The following is a 17476-nucleotide window of genomic DNA, read 5'->3' on the forward strand; positions in this document are numbered from 1 at the left end:
GTGTGGTTGAGCATAGTATTCAACATTTTACAGGAAGTGTGGTGGAAACAGAGAGAACTGTTTTCACATATACCCAGTTTTTCCTTGAGGACAAAAAGATAGTGGTGAACTCCCTTTAATTAAGTAGCTGGATTATGGTTTGGCAGGAATGAAATACAAGCATTTCCCATTCAACTAGCTATACATTTATTACCTTTTTAAATTTATGAAAGTGGGCCAGTTTAAAAGGCAACCTCTCATCGAGATGCAAATTTCCCTGGGAGGGAAAAAAATAATTTTGTATATATGTGGCGTACAACTGTGGGCTTACTTCTTTCCCCTGGAAATATCCCTTTGGTATCTATAAAACTAATAAAATAATTAGATCTTTGAAGGTCAATGTATGTAAAATTAAATGAGTTTTTGGTGGGTATTAAACTCAGGGCCAACTTGACTGTTTATGAAGAACAGTTCAATATTGAGGAAATGTTCATGGTGGGGGAACTTGTCTGTCTGAATGATGAAAATGGGAAACTAATTTGAAAATACTTTTTAATTGTCTTTTGTTTTTTACCCTTTAAGATGGGCAGCCAGAAAATGTTGGTAAAATTGCCCCAAGAGCTATTCAAATATATTGGTTTTGAATATTTTCAAAGAGAACTTCAGGCAGCTGGATTCATCTGGGAAATATCATTGAAATGTGAATTTGGGGTTAAGAAAAAAATGTTCAGAGAGAGATAAGATCAACTACTTCAAGTAATTATTTGCTTATTTCTTAAAATAACCTAGTTTTTCTTAAATTTAGGTCAAACGCTTATAGTGTAATTGAAGATTAAAAACAAAGGAGAGCAAATGAACATCTTTAAAACTTTCTGGATTAGTGCATAAATCTGATCATCCCTGAAGAATGGGAAAAGATGTGTCTCTATAGATGATGTGATGGATCATAGAAATCATTCAGCAACAGTGAAAGTTCCTTAGGATCCCAACACATGTGGGAAAAAGAATTCCCAGGGATCCTGGAAGTCAAATTGTGTTTATCTGCTGTAATGATCATTGACAGCCCAATTATTTTTAACTATGATACTTTAATAGTCATCAGATAATAAATAAACACTTTCCTAAGTATGTCTTCCAAAAGATAGAGGCTATTAGTTCCTATCTGAAAATTTTTCATCTGTGTTTCAGATTGCTGAATGTGTTGGAAGTATTCATTCTGGAAAAGTAAGCAAGGAGGTATTTCTCCATGGGGGCTAAGTGTTACATGATAGCTGCATGCTTTAAAATATGAGCGGAAGGAATATAACTGTGGTGTCACAAATAAAAAAATTATATATGTACATTGTATACCATTTGGGAAAAAAAAAATTAAGAAATACCCAGTGTACGTTCTAATACTTTCTCTGTGTAGTTTTCAACAATTGTGATTGTCCTTTTCTTCACACTTCCTGTAACATAAGCTGTTTCCCATGTAGTTGCACATGTTTTGGGATGAACATGAGTTTTTATGGCTGCATAATATTCCATTTATAAAAGGAATAACACTTCGGTAGCCGTTCTTCTTGTCAGACATTTAAGTGGATTTTTCTGTTTTTCTAAGATGAATAATACTATAATGAACATCTGTGTATGTGTATGATGCTATTCTTTGATCAGAATTGTCTGCTTAGGTCAGATTGCCAGAACTGAAATTCATATTCTTAATTCTTATAGAAAACCTTTCCTTAAAAGCTGGTGTGTGAAGTTGAGGGACTGTTTACAAAGAAATACTAAGCCTTCCTGGGTGTTAAAAGATAAGGATGTTATGACAGGGTGTTAAAAGCTAAGCTGGATTTGGACAGTTCAGATTAACCTGGTTCTATCTTTGACGCCTATTTTTAACACTGTTGAAATGGGGAAAAAAATAAGGCTACAAACTTGTCCTTTGATAAGTTTTGATAGGTAGGATGTTTTCGAAAGAAATGAGTTGTTTCTGTGGCAGATGCCTTAAACAATATTCTGCTAATAAATAAGAATAAGAGAGCACTTGAAGATAAAGTTTCTGATAATAAGAGCAAGTTTGTAATGTTTAACTCCTGACCCTGTGAACTTTAATTTAGGGCAAAAGTATTGAAATAGTTGTGATTCACTAAGCAAATTTAAAAAAAAAGAAAAGAAAAGAGACAAGAATAATACCTGGAGTAGAAAAAAACAGAAACCAGCTCACAATTCAGACTGTAGACTGATTTGTAATACTCATTCTTAGCCAGTTTTTTAGAGGTAAGATAATCAGTTGGTTAGGTAGGTCATGAATCTGTCCTAGTTACTCCATGAAGTTAAAAACAACCCCAAACTTCTGATCAGTTAGCAGTATTTTAGTTGCCCTACAGTCTTCTATAATGGATTTATAGCCAGAACAAAAGGTTTTCAAGACCAGATCTATAAGCTATATTTTCTATGTGTATTTTACCAAACTTCTCAATTTAGTCTAGAAATTTTAGTTTTCAAGTGGATTTACATTTTTCTGGATTGCAACTATTTTGTGCTCTCCTGTATAGTTAAAATTTTGTAAAAGAGTGTTTCTTCTGTTAATTCCAAGGCATTAGTGTCTATATGCATATAGGAAGTAATGAAATACCATGTTCATAATTTTATTTTTATGTTTGTGACTATATTTTGAAGAAATTATATTACCTGTTCAGTTAATTTTAAACTATGTAACACTTAGTACATATAGGAGAATATATGTAATGTGTCAGCTACAAAGCAAGATTATACAATGAACATCCATGAAGTTACCATCCAACTTAAGAACTAGAACATGACCAAGTTATTTCCAAGTTCCTTTCCTAGCCTGTTCAGCTTTGAAGAGTGTACAGGTTAAAAAGATCTTGCCGCCTACTTTTCTAAATTATAATGAGTATGCTACTAGCCTTAAATAAAAACCTAAACAGGTAAGTGCAATTTATGTTAGGAACACCTGCAAATTAATGATGGATGTCAATGCATATACATAATTCATAGTAACAAAGACATTTAAAAATAGGACATTAGCATTGAAAATGTTAACTATGGCTAGATATAAAATTTTTCTTATATATTTCTTAAACTGGAAATTTTTCTCTTTTTTCTAAATAGGCTATTTAAAAAATCTTCTATTACTGAACCTAAAAACAACATGAGTACATTATTCATACATAAAAGACCAAATAGGTGTTCATTTAACAACTTAAATTAACATTACATGTTGGAAATCCAAGGTTGGTTTATTTGAGAGGAAATTTTGTATTTTATCAGCCAAGGACCTTCTGTGTTCCCAGAGCTTTGCCCCAACAATCTGGGAATCAAGAGTTCAAGGTTAAAAGTCCAACAAGACAACATCATCACTAGAGGAAAGTGCTATTGATCAATAAAATTCAAGGTCTATATGTGGTTATTTAAAGGCTTTCTCCATGTTTCCCCTCAAAATATTTGTACTTTTGTTAATTATTCCTTTGGAATATAAGAGTTGTTGATACCTGAATTTTTTTTTTTGCGGTATGCGGGCCACTCACTGTTGTGGCCTCTCCCGTTGCGGAGCACAGGCTCCAGACGCTCGGCCCAGCGACTATGGCGCACCAGCCCAGCCGCTCTGCGGCATGTGGGATCCTCCCGGACCGGGGCACGAACCCGTGTCCCCTGCATCGGCAGGCGGACTCTCAACCACTGTACCACCAGGGAAGCCCCTGAATTGATTTTTGACTGAACCTCAAAGAACAGAAACCCAAATTCTTTAAAATTCTTTGTTGTCTTTAGCAGTTAACACTTTGAGAATTAGGAAACAAATTTTATTTCTCTCATATAGACATCGCAGTGACTGATTATCTGTGTCTTTCCATCTTTCTCACAAACTACGTAATAGATTTCATTTTTGGCTTGTATTTTCCCTCTGGTTTTCTTTCTGTATTGTCATTGTCATTATCTGGAATTTTCTACGTTTTGGAGAAGGAGTGTGAGCATCTGACTAATATGGTACAAATGAGGTGCTCCTCCTTTTTCCTTTTCTGTTAAAAAAAATCTCTCATATGGCTCTTCTAATACTTTAACCTTTTTCTCCTTATATTACCATATTTAAAATAGATTTATGGGGACTTCCCTGGTGGCGCAGTGGTTAGGAATCCGCCTGCCAATGCAGGGGACACAGGTTCGAGCCCTGGTCTGGGAAGATTCCACATGCTGCAGAGCAACTAAGCCCGTGTCCCACAACTATTGAGCCCATGTGCCACAACTACTGAAGCCAGCGCCCCAGAGCCTGTGCTCCACAACAAGAGAAGCCACTGCAATGAGAAGCCCACGCACCGCAATGAAGAGTAGCCCCCGCTCGCCACAACTAGAGAAAGCCCATGCGCAGCAACGAAGACCCAACACAGCCAAAAATAATAAATAAAATAGATTTATGGAGTAAGAATAAAAAGAAAATTGAATTTATATTAAAATTTAACCTTTTACTGACTAAATATCTATCTTGATTTTTGAATGTATAAGAGGTAGTATGTAGTTATGTAGGTTTGCATTTCTTTTTAGCAGCGAGTTCTTTCTATCACGTTGACTGTATACATTCTGGCTTAAGGACATTAAAAAAGTACCCCTTCAATTTAGAGAACTTTTTTATTTTGAACTATTTTATTTAAAGTTTCTTCTTACTTTTTGACCTTTTAAAAAAGTCACTTCCTTGTTGAGTGAAATTTAGTAATCTTTTTATTTTTTTATTTTTGCGGTACGCGGGCCTCTCACTGCTGTGGCCTCTCCTGTTGCGGAGCACAGGCTCCGGACGCGCAGGCTCAGTGGCCATGGCTCACAGGCCCAGCCACTCCGCGGCACGTGGGATCCTCCCGGGCCGGGGCACGAACCTGTGTCCCCTGCATCGGCAGGCGGACTCTCAACCACTGTGCCACCAGGGAAGCCCAAAATTTAATAATCTTTAAGCTGAATTTTTAACTTCATGTTGTAAGTGTTGCAAGCCAATTAGCTTTCTTAAATACTGTATATGTAAGTCATGTTGGTCATTAGTAATTCCTGTTTGTAAATTGGTTATTTAACTTTTCCATTCTCAGTTTCATCATCTGTAAAATGGAAGGTGATAACTTTTAAGAATTGTTGTGAGAATTAAATGAGTTACTGTGTCCAAGCACTTTCATGTAAGTGCTTGCATTAATTTTCTATTGCTGCCAGAACAAATTACACAAATTTAGCTGCTTAAAACAACACAAATTAATTCTTTCAGGGTTCTATAGGTCAGAAGCTGGGATTGACTCACCTGGTTTCTCTGTTCCGGGTTTCATGAGCCTGAAATCCAGGTGTTCGTCAGCTGGCCTGTTACTAGAAGGTTCAGGGAAGAATCTGCTCCCAACGTTATTCAGGTTGTGGGCAGAATCCCATTCCTTGTGGTTGTAGGGCTGAGGTCTCTGTTTCTTTGTGAATTGCCAGCTGGGTCAGCCCTTAGCTCCTAGAGGCTTCTCTCCAGTTCTTGCTCGTGGGCCCCTACATTTCAGAGCCAGCAAGGGCACACGGCACAGCCTTCTCACGCTGGGAAATCTCTCTTGACTTCTTCTGCTGCATCTCTCTTCTTCCTCTTGAACCACATCCCTCTGATTACAGCTGGAGAAACTTCCCTGCTTTACGGTCTCATGTGATTAGTTAGGTACCATCCGAATAATACAGGATAATCTCCATAGCCTGTGGTCAGTTGATTAATAACGTTAATTACATCTACAAAATCTCTTCACAGCAGTACCTAGATTAGTGTTTGATTGAATAACTGGAGGACAGGAATCTTGAGGGACAGCTTTGGGATTCTGCCTATCACGGTGCTCAGAAATGGTGGTGAGGGGCTTCCCTGGTGGCGCAGTGGTTGGGAGTCCGCCTGCCAATGCAGGGGACGCGGGTTCGTGCCCCGATCCGGGAGGATCCGCGTGCCGCAGAGCGGCTGGGCCCGTGAGCCATGGCCGCTGGGCCTGCGCGTCCGGAGCCTGTGCTCTGCAACGGGAGAGGCCACAGCGGTGAGAGGCCCGCGTACTGCAAAAAAAAAAAAAAAAAAAAAAAAAAATGGTGGTGAGTAGTCGTCTTGGAGGTGACTGACAGTGATGAAAGAAATCATATCTTCACCAGAGGAGCAGCACAGAGTAAATTATAAATTCCTTGTAGGTAGGCACTGTATCTTACCTTCTTATATCCATAGGACCTTAGAGTTTGTCATATAGTTATTTAAATACCTACCGTGGCTGATAGCTTGAATGTATTTTTCTTTTGATTCTCTTCATTTTCTTTCTCTGAATCTGTAAAAGTAGTGTGAAAGTTTTGTTTACTATCTCTGATGCCTCCTTGGAAAGATTAATCATAACATTTAGTTTCCCCTTACCTTTTTTCCTACTTTTGATTTTCATCAAATCACAGAGATAAAATAGCTAGTCCTTGTACAGGAAGCTGCCACGACTGACCTTTTGTCATTGGAGCACACATTTTGAATTTCTTTGCCTTGTGCTTTTTTAGCATTTGTTGGCTTTTATGTACTCTTAGCTATGTCTTCTGTAACTTGTATTTGCAGATAGGTTGTGAGTACAGCACATTGTTGATAGCTGAGTGTGAAGTTGACCACCTGCCCCAGCAGAAGGGAGCACCCTATTGCCCTCTTCAAGGTGGCATCCTTAACTACCGAACCTGTGGCTACACACATCGGCAAGGTGATAATCAGCCACCATTCCTCTTACCATTTTTGGATGTTTTCCTGATCAACAAATTTAAGTCTCCCTTTAATGATTTTATTAGACGTATTGGAGACCTGCCAAGAAAGAATGGTATAAATCCTTACCATTAAGATGCCAAGATCTTTGAAAAGGGGTTAAGCCTTCTAATGTCATTGTTTATAGGATATTTACATAGGCCTTTCTCTGTAGATATGAAAAACCTATTTGTCTCTGGGACACTACTCATTAAAATTTTTAAAAATTATTTTCTTATACTCTTTTCATTAAATTGGCTTGCTCAGCCCTCCACTTCTTACAACCTCTACCCCCATAATCCTGTGTTAGGCCAGGAGAAATGAGGAGTTTGTTTAATATACTTTTTTTTTTAAATATACTTTTGTGGAATAGTATTTACTTTGTTACTTTCACTCATAAATGACATCTTCTAATCTTTCTTGCTTTTTCTGACACTTAGCTGTTGTCTATCCTCCCCATCTAAAAAGATGCATAATATGAAATAACTCTTTGTGCCAGAAAATTTAAGCATCTTTTGCCAAAGTACCTTGTTTACCTTGCTGCCTTTGAATTTCATGACAAGGGCTGGGTGGGCATTCATTTGGTTAGTCCTTTCAAGAATGCCTATCTCTCTAGGATCTAGGATCAACAGTGTCCATTCACTGTTCCTTTGATCTTTCTATGTGTTTTGCAGATTCATCTGGCAGTCGAATTTCTGTCATGGAAAACTGGGCATTTGCTTTTTTACTTCAACTACTTTAAACTGAATTTGAGCCTTTTTTTTTTTAAACCGAATTTCCTTTCAGGAGAATAAATCTTTTAGAAGCTCTTTCAAGGAATCACGTTCTCTGTATTCTCTGTATTGCTTACTCTTGACGATTTTTGAAAAGCTATCATGTTATCAGAATAAGTTAAAAGTATATTTGTTTAATTTGTTGAGGAAGTTGTCATTCTTTCTGAGGTCAGTAGTTTATAATCAGGGAATTGATTAGCGCTCTGTTTAAAGTTTTCTGAAGTATTGACAATTTTTCAGTCTTTTTCTATTGGTGTACCTCGTTCAACTTGTCCTATGGATGAACTTGTCTGATTATTACTTTTTTAAAACTGTGGCAAAATATACATAACATAAAATTTACCATTTTCAAGTGTACAGTTCAGTGGCATTAAGCACATTCACATTGTTCAGCTGTTACCCCTCTCCATCTCCAGAACTTTTTCATCATCCCAAACTGAATGTCTGTACCCATTAAACAATAATTCCTCATCCCTCGCTTTCCCCCTTCTCTTGGCAACCACCATTCTACTTTCTGTCTCTATGAATTTGACTTAATTGGTTTGTTTTTGTAATGTTCACCTTAAGAAGCATTTATCCTTCAAGGCCTGAGTGGGGGGTTGGGCCTGAGGACAGAGAGGAAGACTTGATTTACAGGTATCTGATTTAATTTACTGCCTAAGGAATTAATAAGTAACTTTTACCTGTCTTATATATTTTGATTACTTTTCATCTGCAGGATTTGAACACTAAGAATATATGCCTGTAACTTGTCTTTAAAATAGAGAGTCTTTGAAGGAGAAAAGTAAAGCTTTGAACTTTGATTTATGGGTTTTACTGATACTCATATCTTTCAAATATATATATTTTTTCAATTTGGCTTTTCTTCAGGTTATTTGACTTTCCATCTTGAATGTTTAGTCTATGGCTACTAGCATTTAATGGTAATAATTCCTTGTTTTCTAAGACAGCTAATGCCTTGAGTTTGGACATAGACGTGTCTCGTGTGCCACAGGTTGTTTTGAAATTAGCTTGATAAGATTGAAATGTTGATAAATTATAGCATTTGGATTGTGGATACTTTGCCTGATAGCTAAATTATTGGTAGAGACTCATTGTTCTCCTAGAATGGGGACAGATTGTTGTCTTTCTCATTGTAGGGAAGTAGGAGTTTTCCTGAATAGTACTGATTAGGGAATATAAACCAATTTTCTGTTTTTTGGCATGGGAAAGCAAGGCTTGAATTGAAAATGGGTTAGGCTGTCTTCTGGGGAGTGGCTGTAAGCTTCTCCAAGTGCAGGATTATGGCTGCATTCATTCATTTTGTAAATAACTTAGTGATATGTTGAACATAAATATAATTGCATTCTAGTAGTTAAGGTCCTATGATTTTGCCAGAGAGCAGCAAGATTTTGGCCCTGAATAGTCAGAATTACAGGTAAACAGAGACCATGGTTTCACAAAGAGCCCTTTTACCCTTTTCTCCTTCTTACACCTAATAGACCAGGAGAACACATGAAGATGAGATGAGAAACCTTTTAGTATTAACTAGTTCTGTCTTGCAAAATTTCTGTACCAGCTTCAGAACCTTTTTAGCTGATGTTCTTTGTGTTATAATTTTAGGTGATAAACATAGATGATTACTACATAAATAATTTGTTTTTCAGCCTAAGTAACTCTGTTTTAGAATCTTGACACATAACAATTGATAATCATGAGTGCGTTTCTATAACATTCTAAAGTGGTTTTGTTTTTGTTGTTACAAAATGTCATGTGTAGATAAGTGGGTTTTTATTTCCTCCCAGATTCCTCTCTATTGCAATTTTCCATTAATCAACAAGTGCTGATACACAGATAGTGAAACGTATGTGCCTTGCCTTTGGGGAATAAACCAGCTGATGGGAGCTTATAGACATTCACTGAAAAGAGTGAGTGTACAGGGCCGCGGGAGCGCTATTGGGAACACCTTCGCCCAACAGTTTAAACTTTCATAAAGGCGAACCATGAGCTGGCCCTTGAAGAATAAGTAGAAAGATTTATTGCTATGTGTCTGATGACGATTTGCATTGTATAAGTGTGACCTTATCTTATTTTAAACTCTTTACCAATCTTTTAGAAAAATTGTCTTTTGCATTTTTTGATCCCAGCGCAGTGGAATATCCTTTCATATATTTACTAGCTGCTCTTTTCTTTGGAGTGTTGCCAGGGAGTGTGCTTTCCCCATTTCTCTCATTAATCATCAAGACCACTTTGTGTTAATGTTGGCCTATAGGGGACAGGATGTTTGTTGGAATTGTGTTAAAGGTATGGATTGATTTATGGGAAATTAATCTTTCTGTGTTATTCCATCTTGCCCATCTAAGAGTATGCTATGTCTTTGCATTTATTCAGGTCTTATTTTATATATGTCTCACTAAAGTTATATAGCTTTATTTATAGGTAATCTGTATTTCTTGAGTTCGCTAAGTTTTTGTTGCTTTTATAAATGGAGTCCTTTGTTCCATTATATTTCGGAAGTAGTTATCCCAGAAAGTAATTATTGCTGCTGTGGAGGAAAGCGATATATTATTGTATATTACTATTTCTGGAAATCCTTTTGATGTTAATACTTTTTCAGTGGACTTTCTTTGTTTTTCTGAACAGACAATAATCTTCTACAAGTAAATATGTATGGCTCTTGGTCATTTGTTTTTTTAATCTTTATTATATTCACTAGGATTTTCAAAATAATTTTGAATTATGGTGGTATTAGTGGTCATTCTTGTTGAAGACATATAAGAGTTCAGTGCTAACATTTTGGCAAACACAAAAAAGCAGAGCTCAGCACTTGGATATAACTGAAGACAGACAAAAATACATTTCAGGAAATGTATGACTTGACCATAACTTGGCATGTGAGGGAAGTGTTACTTTATGGCCGAAAATAATATATGTGCATCTGTGAGCAGACATCCATTCTTATAATTTTATCATCATTTTGACAACTGATCAATTATAGTAAGAATTTTAGGCCACGTGAAATCTGTTTGCTCAGCTTTATTGCAATTAATGGCACTGATTTATTTATCATTTTAAGACTGTGGAAAGCTCTCCTTATTCCCCAGTTCCACTCCCAGGGGCATATCACTGTTAAGTTTGTTTTGTAGACTTCCAGTGTTTCCTGTATGTATTAAATCACTCTACACACACAAATAAATATATGTACATACATACATATATGTGTGTGTTTGTGTTAATATATTCTTTCACAAATATGGAATTTTTTAAAGCAGAAAGTACAGTAGTTTTTAAAAAACTTAGCAATTAAATATATCCTATGTCTCTTTTTATGGGATTAGTGTCATTTTAAATCCCTTGGCTCAGTGTTCTGTACTTTATTATTATGGTGGTGACAGTTCATAGTTTTTTTGTGTTTAGAGCATATGAGAAATAAACAAGTTAAGGTATATCACAGTAAATGTCTTATTTGAAAATAAGATAAATTGTTTAGGTTTTCATACATATAGAAATCAATTATTCTAGGAGCCAGTTAGCTGAAAACTGCCTTAAAATCATGTGTGGGATTTATACTTCCCTAAGAGAATTAAACCAATTAAAATAAATTTAAATTCAACAGGTATTTTATATGTAAAAACAAACAATTAACTGAGGCTTGAATATGCTGTTGCTTTAAAAATCTGATTAAGAAAAATAACTGTAGGACTTCCCTGGTGGCACAGTGGTTAACAATCCGCCTGCCAATGCAGGGGACATGGGTTCGAGCCCTGGTCTGGGAAGATCCTACATGCTGCAGAGCAACTAAGCCCGTGCGCCACAACTACTGAGCCCACGTGCCAGAGCTACTGAAGCCCATGCACCTAGAGCCCGTGCTCCGCAACAAGAGAAGCCACCGCAGTGAGAAGCCGGCGCACTGCAAGGAAGAGTAGCCCTCGCTCGCTGCAACTAGAGAAAGCTGCGTGCAGCAATGAAGACCCAACGCAGCCAAAAATCAAACAACAAACAAGCAAAACTAACACATTATGTGTCAATTATACAAAAAAAAATAACTGTAGATTTTGCAGCAGGGAATTTGTATAAGTTTGATTCATATTTTCAAAGACGTTTGCCACACTCCTTAACTTCTGAAAATATTTAACTGTGTTCAAGATGTGGGTGCGATTATATAATTATTGTTCTCTGGGTCATAGTGTTCTTATGTTCACAATTTGTTTTTAGTATTTTATCAAATGTTTTGAATACTTTGTGTTAAGTACCACACTAGGGCCTAGTAATGCCAAGCAAAATAAAAGGAAAGAAAAAGAATGGTTCTTTTTACAGATTTTATAGGTTACAGAGTAGTAGCAGGCACAGAGAAGCAGATTTCAAGTTCAGTAAAATGAGGATAATTTTGGGGTTGAGTTTTGAAAGATGAATAGGCTTTTTCCAGGTGGGTGGGTAGTAGGGAGAGTCATTTCTGAGGGCACAAAAGCCAAAAGTTTAGGAACCATTGTGGTTCTAGAAACTGCAGGCAGTTGAGTGTGTTGATTGAGGAAATATTAAGCAATGGAGAAATTTCTCCAACCCAGCAGCGTAGAGTAATGATAGTGGAATGTGACTATTCTGTGTTAGAAAAGAAGAGCAAAGAGTTAAAGGAATGACCTGGAGAGCATTTATTGGAGTTCTCCTATAATACCATTTTCATCAAAATTTCGAATAGGCCTAAGTGGAAAATACAGTGATACCAGAAGGAAAATGAAGTTTATTTGATGATATTTCACCCCCTGATCAACTTTGCTGGATTACCCCTTTGAGCACATTTTCTTTAGCCAAATCTCTTATAATGTGTTCATGTACCCACAAATAGTCAAGTGTAATTATATCACTAGTGTATTTCATAGGCTTTAAGATCTACATTTTAACATCACTGAAAGTCAGGTATGTCTACTAATTAGTACTAAGAGATTTTCTGGCTATATTTTCTTCTTACCGTAGCATAAAGTAATGTTGAATCAGTTTACAGTCGGTGGCATCTTACACTTGAAATATGGTGTTAATGTTTTGCTCGTTTGCCATTTAAAAAAATATCCATATATATTTTCTACTTTTAAAAATTGTAATTATCTTCAGTGATGTGTTGAGTATCCATGACGCTATGTCATGGAGCATTTCTGATCAGTTGCCTTGATAAGGGTTATTGGATATGGGGTTGCCATTTCGCTTAAGGATTTTGCAATGATTCACAGTTGTTGCCCTCTAGTTGTCCTTTTCTTTTTCACAACTTTTTTGCACCTGAAGATGCCAGGGTCACTTGTCATCTGTCAGTTCCAGTTCTTAGCATCTAAATAGTCAGTTACACTTCTAAGATCAGCAAAGACAATTGGAGATGGGGTGAGTCAAGAGGTGGAAGATCTGTTTTTAGGATATAAACAGTCACCTGACAGGCTATGGGATAATGCGTTATACTCGTGATTTGTATAAGAAAAACAACAGGGAGTAAGTAAATGGCAAGGACAGATGTGTGGGTGTCCCCTGTCATGAAAGAGGTTCATTACCTGAAAAATAAATGTACTCATTTGAACTCTTTTTATATGAAAAAAACTAATAAAATGAAACCAGTCCTTTAATGCCTCTTACACTAATTGTCTAAGTCACTGTGCATTCTCTGGCACTTATTAGAACTTATATTTTTATGATAATCTATTGTTCAACCTCCTGACTGGTAATAGGTAGGGATTCCTAATAGTGTATGTTATCATATATTTATGAAATAACACCATTTAAATATTTAAATTCAGGAGTGACTGAGATAGAAAAATAGAGGATGTGATGATGAAGAGTCTGGTTGTTAACAGGCTTTCTTGGATTGAGAGATAATGTCTAAACAAGACTGAGTTTGGAGCACATTTCTTCAACATGTGTAGGTTAAAGGTTTCACTTGTCAGGTGCAGTGTGTATTGAGACTGTGTATTGAGACTTGTGTATGAACAAGAAGGTAGGCACAAAGCCCTCTGGTTATCAGAGGATTTAGCTTCAGGAGAAATGGGGAGTTATCTCCTCTAGACGGCAAAGAGTTGGGAGAGGCTCATGGGCTTGGCATGCTAATAAGGTAGAATTAGAAGATGAACTTTAAAAAGGCATTGTTTACAAAAATCTTTCTCACTGAACTATGCCCTCTCTGTATGTATTTAAAAAGTTGGTTTCTCATTTGCATAATAAAGTGGAGAGCTAGTAGTGGGAACTTATCTAATTCAAAGTCAGTACTTCAATTTCTAAGAAAAAAATATCTGAGACAGTAACAAGTGATATATTGCCAAAAACTACAGGAAAAAAATGAAATATAATGCCTTGATTTGGAGATAAAAAGAGCTTGAAATATATAAAGTACTTTAAAATTGTAGAAAATATAGTTCGAAATGATGAAGTAAGAAATGATGAAATAAGAATATGCTACAGCAGGAGGGACTTAGGTGAGAAGTCAGTAAATGTTTCCTGAAATACTGAACACAATAAATGGATGCCAACCAAGTTAGGCATTTAAAATGCCTTCTCTGCATAATTTTAAGCAGCTATTAAGTTTTCTTTATTTGGAGGTGGCTTTAAGGTTTAGTCATCTTGAGTTGCAGGTGTTTTGAATGACCTCTCTGTTCCTTCTGGCCCTAGAATTTAATATTCTTTTGAAAGACAGTTTGCCAGTTTGGTTCTAGTGGTGAAATCACAGGAACGTTAACCAGATGAGGCTGTGGTTGAGAAAACATGTACTGAGGATTTGGCCCAGCACAGTTATTTTAACGGACAGCCAACTCTTTCCCCATTCCATTTGCTCTGTAGTATCCATAATCTCTTTTTTTAAATCGTGTCCTCCTGTGGGTAATAGACCCTTTAAATCATTGACTTTTGTGTTTATATGCTCTGACTGAATAGGAAACCACCCACCACCCTTATAGTGACAGGAAGAAGTTAAGACTTGTTTCTCTGAAGTTGTCATTGCTCAGGTAACCATTAGTGTGATTTTGGCCCAAATCAATGGCAATGCTTATTTTTTAGTGCTAAGGAAGGAACTTTTGTTTGACTTTTAGAAAAATACTGTTTTAACTTTTCAGACACAGTCTTGACTTTGATAAGTAGCTTGTAACCACTTTCAAGTATATGTGAAGTAATTGCAGTTTTTTCCAGTGCTCCATGCCTAAGAAGTAGAAGGGATTTTTAACTGGTGATATATTATTGAAAGAAGGCTCTACATGGCGGGGGTGGGGTGGGTATGGAGCAGTTTGATTCCTAACTCTCTCAGTAGGTACCTCACAGTGACATCAGGGATGACAAAATCAGATAATTGTAGAATTTGAGGCTATCCATTTAGGTGTCTCTTAAATTGTTCTGGGTCTGAGGTCCTTCAGATTCCTGAGGAAAATAGGACCTGTGACACCAACTGGGGAATTAAATCAAGAACTGGCCAAATGGGACTTCCCTGGTGGTGCAGTGGTTAAGAATCCGCCTGCCAATGCAGGGGACACAGGTTCGAGCCCTGGTCTGGGAAGATCCCACATGCCGCGGAGCAACTAAGCCCGTGCGCCACAACTACTGAGCCTGTGCTCTAGGGTCTGTAAGCCACAACTGTTGAGCCTGCGTGCCACAGCTACTGAAGCCTGTGCGCCTAGAGCCTGTGCTCTGCAACAGGAGAAGCCACTGCAATGAGAAGCCCACTCGCCGCAACTAGAGAAAGCCCGTGTGTAGCAACAAAGACCCAACACAGCCAAAAATAAATAAATAAATTTATGAAAAAAGAAGAGAATTGGCCAAGAATCTTTTTTTAATCTAGTTTTTATTGACGTATATTTGAATTACAATGTTGTGTTAATTACTGCTGTACAGCAAAGTGACTCAGTTATACATATATACATTCTTTCTCATATTCTTTTCCATTATGGTTTATCACAGGGTATTAAATATAGTTCCCTGTGCTATACAGTAGGGTCTTGTTGTTTATCCATTCTATATATAGCAGTTTGTGTCTGTTAATCCCAAACTCCCACTCCTACCCTCTCCCACCCCCCCACCCCCTTGACAACCACCAGTCTATTCTCTATGTCCCCGATTTTGTTTCTGTTTCATAGGTAGGTTCATTTGTGTTGTATTTTAGATTCCACATAGAAGTGATATCATATGGTATTTGTCTTTGTCTTTCTGACTTACTTCACTTAGTATGATAATCTCTGGTTGCATCCACGTTGCTGCAAATGGCATTGTTTTGTTCCTTTTTATGGCTGAGTAGTATTCCATTGTATATATGTACCACATCTTTATCCATTCATCTGTCGATGGACATTTAGGTTGTTTCCATGTCTTGACTATTGTGAATAGTGCTGCTGTGAACATAGGGGTACTTGTATCTTTTTGAATTATAGTTTTGTCTGGATATATGCCCGGGAGTGGGATTGCTGGATCCTATTCTATTTTTAGTTTTCTGAGGAAGCTCCATACTATTTTCCACAGTGGCTGCACCATCTTACATTCCCACCAACGGTGTAGGAGTGTTCCCTTTTCTCCATACCCTTTCTAGCATTTGTTATTTGTAGGTTTTTGAATGATGGCCATTCTGACCGGCATGAGGTGGTGCCTCACTGTAGTTTTGATTTAAGCATTGGCGAAGAATCTTAATGAGAGATTTAATAACTCTTAGCTGTCTGGCTGAAATGTGTAGGTTCATCATTAGGAAAAGTATATTACTATTCCAGCTCCCCTATACTTAGAGAATTCATCAAGGAAAGCTTGACTTTGGTAGGATGACTGGCAACAGTTTGCTTATTCTCATTTTCTCTACTTACTTTGGGTTCTTGAATCATAAGTAAGTTTTTATTGATAATACTTATTTTTCAAGGCTTAGCTTTAGGAATATCTCTTAAATACCTCCTATGAAACCCATCCTCATCCTTACCTTAACCATTACTTCTAATATTGCAGTTCTGACATTATAATAATTTATTTTTATAGGTTTGCCTTTTGTTCTCCTTCAAAGAGGGTCCTTCTGCTCCAGCGATCTTTGTATTTGTAGCACCTAGTACTTAACATGTGGTCAATTGAGAACTAATTGAGTACCTACTGTGTACCCATCTTTACATGAGGCACTCTGAAATGTTAAAATAAATGGGTTCTTAGTGGATGGCCTTTTCTTGTTTCCAAAAGGGTAGGAAGGCTTGTTCAGGAAGTTAGTGCATGAGTGTTTTGTGAATTAACTGGGTTATGGTTTGATTCCACTGGGCTGTTCAGAAGCACACTTGTGTCTTAAAGAGCAAAGTTGCTCTGAAGTGCCCAGCCAGAAGAGCAAGACTGTCTCCCCAACATATGGAAGAAAAGGAATCCTGACCCTCTTTGCAGAGAGAGGTGGCTTTGAAATAGGCCAGCAGTGGGCTGGCTCCATCTGAAGCTGTCAATCCGCCGTTGTGGAGTTTCCATGTGGAAATTTGTCATTGCTCAGTTCGGACTAGGGATTATTCAAGGATATCTTTTTGCATGAAGGGAAACTTCCAGAACTAGAAGCCTCCATATGAAAGGCAAGGAGTCGGGTGTGAAAGCAGTGGAAGCCTTGTCGCAGGAGCCAGGGGAGGAACTATTTCACATGCTTACTGATTTCTAGGCCCCCTTGCTTTGGGGAGGCCATAGGAAGGATTGAAATGGAAAGGCCCCAGGTCTGCCCCAACAAGTTAGTGGCCTATGGTTTGGCTCTCAAGGAGACAGCATCAGTTCTTTCTGCTAATTTTCTATGTCTTTTAAGTTCCTGTGTTTTACCTCTACATTTTGCTTCCTTTGTTGCCTTAAACCTGCTTTCCAAAGACCAAGTCAGTGGGAGAAAGGATATGGGGTTTGGCAAAGGAAGGGAGCGGATAACATACCTCCTGTATTTGTAGAAAGGACTGTACCTTGTTATGGGCTGTAATATTTTCACATTTTACATTGTTGCAGTGGTTCAGAGCATGGGCTTTAGGTAATTTCTACTCATACTTGCACATAAGTCAGCCTGTTGTGTTATATATAC

At 37.3% G+C, this 17476-nt stretch overlaps 1 protein-coding gene across 5 annotated transcripts in view; it reads left to right on the forward strand.

The window, feature by feature from the left end:
• Positions 1-17476, forward strand: part of MLLT3 (MLLT3 super elongation complex subunit) — a 282997-nt gene that overhangs the window by 113517 nt on the left and 152004 nt on the right. The gene's annotated exons all lie outside the window — the stretch shown is intronic.

This window comes from Stenella coeruleoalba, assembly GCF_951394435.1.
Source record: "Stenella coeruleoalba genome assembly, chromosome: 7".
Lineage (NCBI taxonomy): Eukaryota > Metazoa > Chordata > Mammalia > Artiodactyla > Delphinidae > Stenella > Stenella coeruleoalba.